Below are 6,030 nucleotides of genomic sequence, written 5' to 3'. Positions count from 1 at the left end.
TTCCAGCAGTACTGGTGCCTGAGGCTTTTCCGACATGGGTGCAGGACTTGGCAGCACCTGTAGTTGAATTTCATGGGATTCCTGTCCAGCCTGCCCACATTCCTCTGGCTGCAGTCCTGTCTCACCAAACACCGGTGAACCTGCTGGGAGTGTTCTCTGTCCCACGTTGCTGCTGAAGGACACTAAGTAATACTAGCTGCAGGATCAGTCCCTAGGGGATGCCCCTGGTAGCTGGCCACCAGCAAGACTTTGAACTGCTGGCCATCAACATTTGGCCGCAACAGCCCAGCTAGCTCATCAGCCTCTGTATAGAGCAACGTGACAGTCCTGCTGCTGAAACAGCTCGGGTATGTGGTAAGTGCGTAACACCTACCTATAGCATGTGTATGTAGCAAGGGCCACGACGATCCGGTCAGTAATTAGTATCCGTGAACTGTCAGTAGGCAGCTCTTGATCACAGCACTCACATGGGAGAGACAGTTCTGCCTTACCCAGAAGCCAGATTGCAGGGCACTGGATCAGATCCAGTACCAATTACTTTTTACCCCTCTCTCCTGTGTCTGGCAGGAGGGAAGAACAGCCTCCAGCAATTAAATGTTTCAAGGCAGACGTCTGTGGGATAATCTGCCCCCCTGTATGGCCCTTGTGGCTCAAGCACGCAGCCGTGTCCTGTTAGAGATTGTCTCCGCTTCTAAGCAAAAGGTAAAAAAAATATGCTGCCAGGATTTTTATTATTATGACAGGAATCTATACTCCTGATTTCTGTAACCATGCACATATCCAGACCCCTCTTCAGCTCTGTCAGTTCCTTAATCTGAATCAACTGAGGTGTGGCTGCATAGGCAGGGATTTTATAAAATAAAACCTGATTTAAAGGACAGAAATGGAACAAATTTTCTTCTTGCAGCAAGAAACCTCTCCAGTTCTGGAAAGTTCCAAAGTGTTTCTGGAAAGTGGAGGGCTGCAGTAGGGCAGCTCGCAGGGTGAAGGCACAGGAGAGTCAAGTCAGCTATATCCCCACTGTGTGGGTTGTTTCATGCTCTTGAACGTTTCTCCTCTATTGCTAATTAGCTAAATAAGAGCAGGGTAAGAAATTTATGATCCTAGTTATGCCTTCAGGGGAGAAACTGGGCGGGTAAGAAATTAATGATCCTAGTTATGCCTTCAGGGGAGAAACTGGGCTGATAGAAGCTTCCCAAAGTAATTAAGCCCATTTAAGCTGTGGGAGATCACCTAGCAGGTGGTGGGATGCTCTGGGTGCTGGGAGCTCCTGTGCTAGGAGCAGGTCCCTGATCCCAGGGCTGCACCGTGTCCTTGTAGATGGTTGAGGCATATGAGGAACTGGTGAAACTTCATGGATAAGAGGAGCAGCCTAGAAGGAGCAGGCTGCACCTGAGCTGTAACGCAGCCAGGCTGTGGCACTGGAAATTAAAGAGCTTGTAGAGGAGCATTTCCACTAGAGGCAGGGGAAAGCTGACATGCAGAGAACTACGTGATATGGACCGAAGTGGTCTACAAGGTGGACATAGCTGACATTCAGTTTACCTCTGAAAAAAACCCAGGAGGGAAATAAACAGCACGCTCACAATAAATGGGAAAGACAAAACAGAGAGAAAAAAGTAGTAAGTGTTCGGCATGCGCAATATTAAGCAATGAAGCAAGAGCAAACTTAAGAATTGCTTCTGCACAGTTGCTAGAGGATTCAAAAGCAAGCGAGAAGAACCCAAATGCCTGGTGCCAAGTGACAACCCTGAGATAGCGGGCATCTCAGAGACTTGGTGGAGGCTAGAAAACCAGTGAAATACAGCACTAACAGCCTCATAGGAATGACAGAGTAGGATGCAGAGGTGGAGGAGTGATGCCATATGTGAAGGATAAATGTAACAGCATAAAAATATTACAGGAAAAGAGAAGCACCCTAAAAACCTGTGGGTGGGAGTCCCAGTCACTACCAATAAAAATGCTGTAGTAGGACTGTACTATTGGCCCTTTATGACGATAATGAAAGTGGTCAGTGAGACCAGAGAAGCCGTGAATACAGGATGGTTGTAGGAGTGGAAGCCTGCGTATAGGCTAGATCAATGCCTCGTCAGGATGAGATTGCAATAAATCCCTGCTTCCAGGAAGAACTGGTCTGGGAACCCACAGAAAGAAATGCTAGAGAGTGGTACAAGGGTTTCAGTTGCTCTGAGGCTGCGATCCTACAACATGATCGCTTTTAACACTGAAATGGGAAAAATCAGGCCATGTGCATCCAGTATAAGATTATTCGGTTTCAAAGAAGACAATTGAATAAACTGAGGCAAGCATTAACACCAACAGCCTCCATCAAAAGTGAGCAGCCCCAAACCAAAGACACCTGCAAACATCTTGGAGACTGCTCAAAAAAAAAAAAGAAAATGTTGTCCCCTCAAAGGAGAAGTGACAGTGACTGCCATATGGAAAAGGCTGCTATGCAGGAAATGGAAAACTTGTCCATATGACAATTGGTGATAAATTGACATAAAACACAGGAGCATGTGTTTTATAGATGTAAACAAAGAAAAGGACTGAAAAAGTTTGGAGAGTACCTTGCAAAGGATACTCAGACTGTTGACAAAAGGTCTTCAAAGATATCAAGAGCAGCTAGGGTCAGGACTGCTTGGTAAAAAGGCATGAAAGGGACACTCGGGGCTGACAAAGCCTTAGTAGTCCTGCATAGCCTTTGTGCCAGTCTTTACTGTGGAGGCTGTGGGGAGGTTCCCACCCTGGGACAGTTGATAGCGGCCTGATTAATTCAGTGTAAATAGTAAGTAAGTACTGGAGCATCAGTGCCGGCATGCTGGTGGGTGCCAGTGTCACCACCCCTGATTGTGGCACTGACCCCAGAGGGGTCCTTGGGACCACAGGCAATATAGGAGAGTGTACATTAAAGATAAGATCACTGAGGTGATGGATAAACCTGGTCAGCTGGGAGAGAGTCAGCCCAGCTCCCATAAGGAGCCTACCTTGGCTCCTGATGGTCTTTTGGGGTGGTGTCAGTGAATATGTGAATAAAGGCCAGTGGGTAAAGCGTAGCTGGGTCTTCAAAAATAATTTTATGAAGATTCAAACTAGCATTACCAAGTTTGCCATGGCTTTGCCACCCAGGAGGCTGTGGAGGCCCACAGCACCAGCATGTTCACAAAGTGACTAGATGGATTCATGGACAACAACACCAGACAGAGGGTGGATGCGTCTCCTGCCACCCCTGTCAAACAGCTGGGGATGCTGGGCCATAGGAGGAAAACGGATTGCAGAAAGCAGCCAAGCCCATGTGTCCTCCCCAGCCAGCATCTCCTGCTGCTGCTGCTAGAGACAGACTTCAGGGGTGACCGACCACCGGTATGACCCACACAGCATTTCTCATATTCACCGGACACCTCGTTCAGAGCAGGGCCAGTATTGCCCTTTTTGGCCTGGATATAACATGAGGTTGCTTTGATCAGGAAGGAAACCCCGTAAGATGATCCTTATATTTTGGAGTAATGTTCTGAGTGTGCCCAGGGCAACCACCAGAGAAGCACCGTCCTGTGAACAGATTGCTGGCTGGGAAATCCCAGCCCACTTTTTCAGTGAGTAAGGAAGCAGAGCAAACTGTTATTCAGCACTGCGTTGCTGTGGTGGCATTTCCCTTTGTTTTCTGCACGCCTTGGAGAGAGGCATGGACATGTGGCTCAGAATGATCCAACTCCAGCGTTCAGAGTCAGTCATCAGAGCAATCTGTTCACTCACATGGCTTACGGCTCTGGCCCACGGGCACTTGTTTTTGGCAGTGTTTTCCTACTGCTTCAGTTACTGCTGAAACAAGTTGTTTGGTTGCTGCCTCTGCCTGGTGTTTATGAAAGCCGGTCGTTACAGCCCTGGACTTCAGACAGATCCCTGACTGAGCCGTGGGGGGATCGGTCCGTACCACCTGTAGCTTAGTAAGTCAATGAGAGAAAGCTTGCCACCTCACGTTTGCTGTTTATTGTAAGATGCGCATTTAAAAGTATTCCCCAATACTGACATTGGTTGTAAAACCAAAGCACAGGACCCTGAGAGAGAAGGGGTTTTTTCCCTGTCTGTAATATGTTGTCTTTTCAGTTTGCTGACTGCTAATTCTGATGCAGCGATGTTAGCCTGGAAAGGTCCTTAAACAACACCTATTGCATTTCCCTGCCCTACAACAGCGTGACATACAGCTACTTTTACTTTTTGGTCTCGTTTATTCTTTAAAACGGCCAGTGAATGTTGCATTGCTTCATTACCCTGAAAGTTTTCTGAAGTACCCAACACAAACCTGCTGCCAAACTCTTGCTCCTTGCCTTACCCTCGAGGGGAAGGACATGGGTCATGGCCCTCCATTTCTTTTGCATATTAGAACATCCTAACTGTGGCCACTTTCTTTTTTCTAAAAAAAAAAAAAATAAAATAATAAAAAAAAAAAATCCTTGTTTTGTATAGGCTGTACCTTCCATTTGAGTTGCAATCCTCCTGAGCACATTTTTGTTCTTGCAACAGACTCAGACACTGTAGCCAAGCCTCACTGATGAGGACAGCCGAACAGCTGACAGGAGAATTCCCCTAGGTGCTTCATATACAGTGCTATGACAAAGATAAATCCCCAGATGGGATTTTCCCTCTTCTGGTTTTTCCCCCTTCCCCCTTCCCTTGGCATCAACTAGTTCAGTTCTCACTGGATTCTACGATTCTATGACCAGGAAAAGATTGGAGGGGATGAACTCACTGTTTTCTGAGAAAGCCTTTGCTTAAATCTTAAGGCAGTGTGCCAGTGTTAAACTTCCCTTAATTATTTACTCCTTCCTGCCAATTTATCAAGTAATTATATTTCAACTCAGTTTCTACAGAGATTTTCCTTGTTCACTACAAAGTGCTGATACCCTAAAATAATACTTGCAAATATGGAAGTCTCATAATCAGGATTTTTAAATAGCCTCTAAAAAAGACGTAATCCTTTGTGGCAATGCTACACGAGCCGCAAGGCAGGTCTGCAGGCCCTTGGGTGTTGCTACCATAACGTGAAGCAGCACCTTCATAGGTAATGCATGCAGAAATTGGACTCCTGAGGAGCTCACAGATCTGCAGAGGGATGGCAGCACCAGTAGTGATGACAGGGAGCTTGCTGGCAGCAATTAAGGGTGACTTGAAGGGAACCAAAGAAAGCTCCACTCTTGTTCACCTCCAAACTTGGAAAAAAAAAATCATGCATGTAGGCAGCAATGAGATTCCCTGCTCTATTTGAAGTTTATACTGATCTACCAAAAATGCATTCATAGATTTTACATAAGAGGTTTGTATAACATAGAGATTTATATAACATAATGCACCAAAGACTTCAATCTATGGATTTTACATAAGCTATCTCAAGTAGAAGGGATCAAACCACATGATATGTTTCATGAATTTCTATTTAAAAGTAATGATTTTACTAAAATTATCTTAATATAGTGCAGAATGCGCTGAAGACCAAATAATATATAGTTTAATACCTGTGGCTGCTCAACACTGAATTGTTTTCTGTAGTCTTAAAAAACAAAAACCAGTAACGTAAGAGAAATCCTAGAGCTCTCTCTGGTCTCCAGAGGTGATAAAATGAGTTTGCTTGCAAATACATTAATCATGCACAGTCCTTGCCGCAACAGTGAGCAGATGAGTGACTGACGAGACAAGGAACATTAAAATTGCTCCTCCTGCAAAAGCTGTCTGCAAACCAGCTCTCACGTCACGCTGCCTGCACTGACCCTGCGTGGCAGCCCTGGCACACGTGCAGCACAGCCCCGTGCTGCCAGGGAGGGCCTGACAGGCACATCGCTTCTGCATCGGCAGCTGGCAGAAAAGTGCCCTGATGCCTCCAAAATGGTTGTTCAAAAGGCTAAATGTGAATGCGCTGATCCTCCTGTTCACAGGTTTGGGGGCAGCGGCCAGGCTGCCTCGTGCCCTGCCTCCCAGCCCAGCTACGCTCACCCACCCCAGTCTGCAGCACCATTTCCCTCTCCCTGTTTTCAAATT

This window comes from Falco rusticolus, chromosome 2, assembly GCF_015220075.1.
Source record: "Falco rusticolus isolate bFalRus1 chromosome 2, bFalRus1.pri, whole genome shotgun sequence".
NCBI classification, from domain to species: domain Eukaryota; kingdom Metazoa; phylum Chordata; class Aves; order Falconiformes; family Falconidae; genus Falco; species Falco rusticolus.
This window is presented reverse-complemented; position numbering follows the sequence as displayed.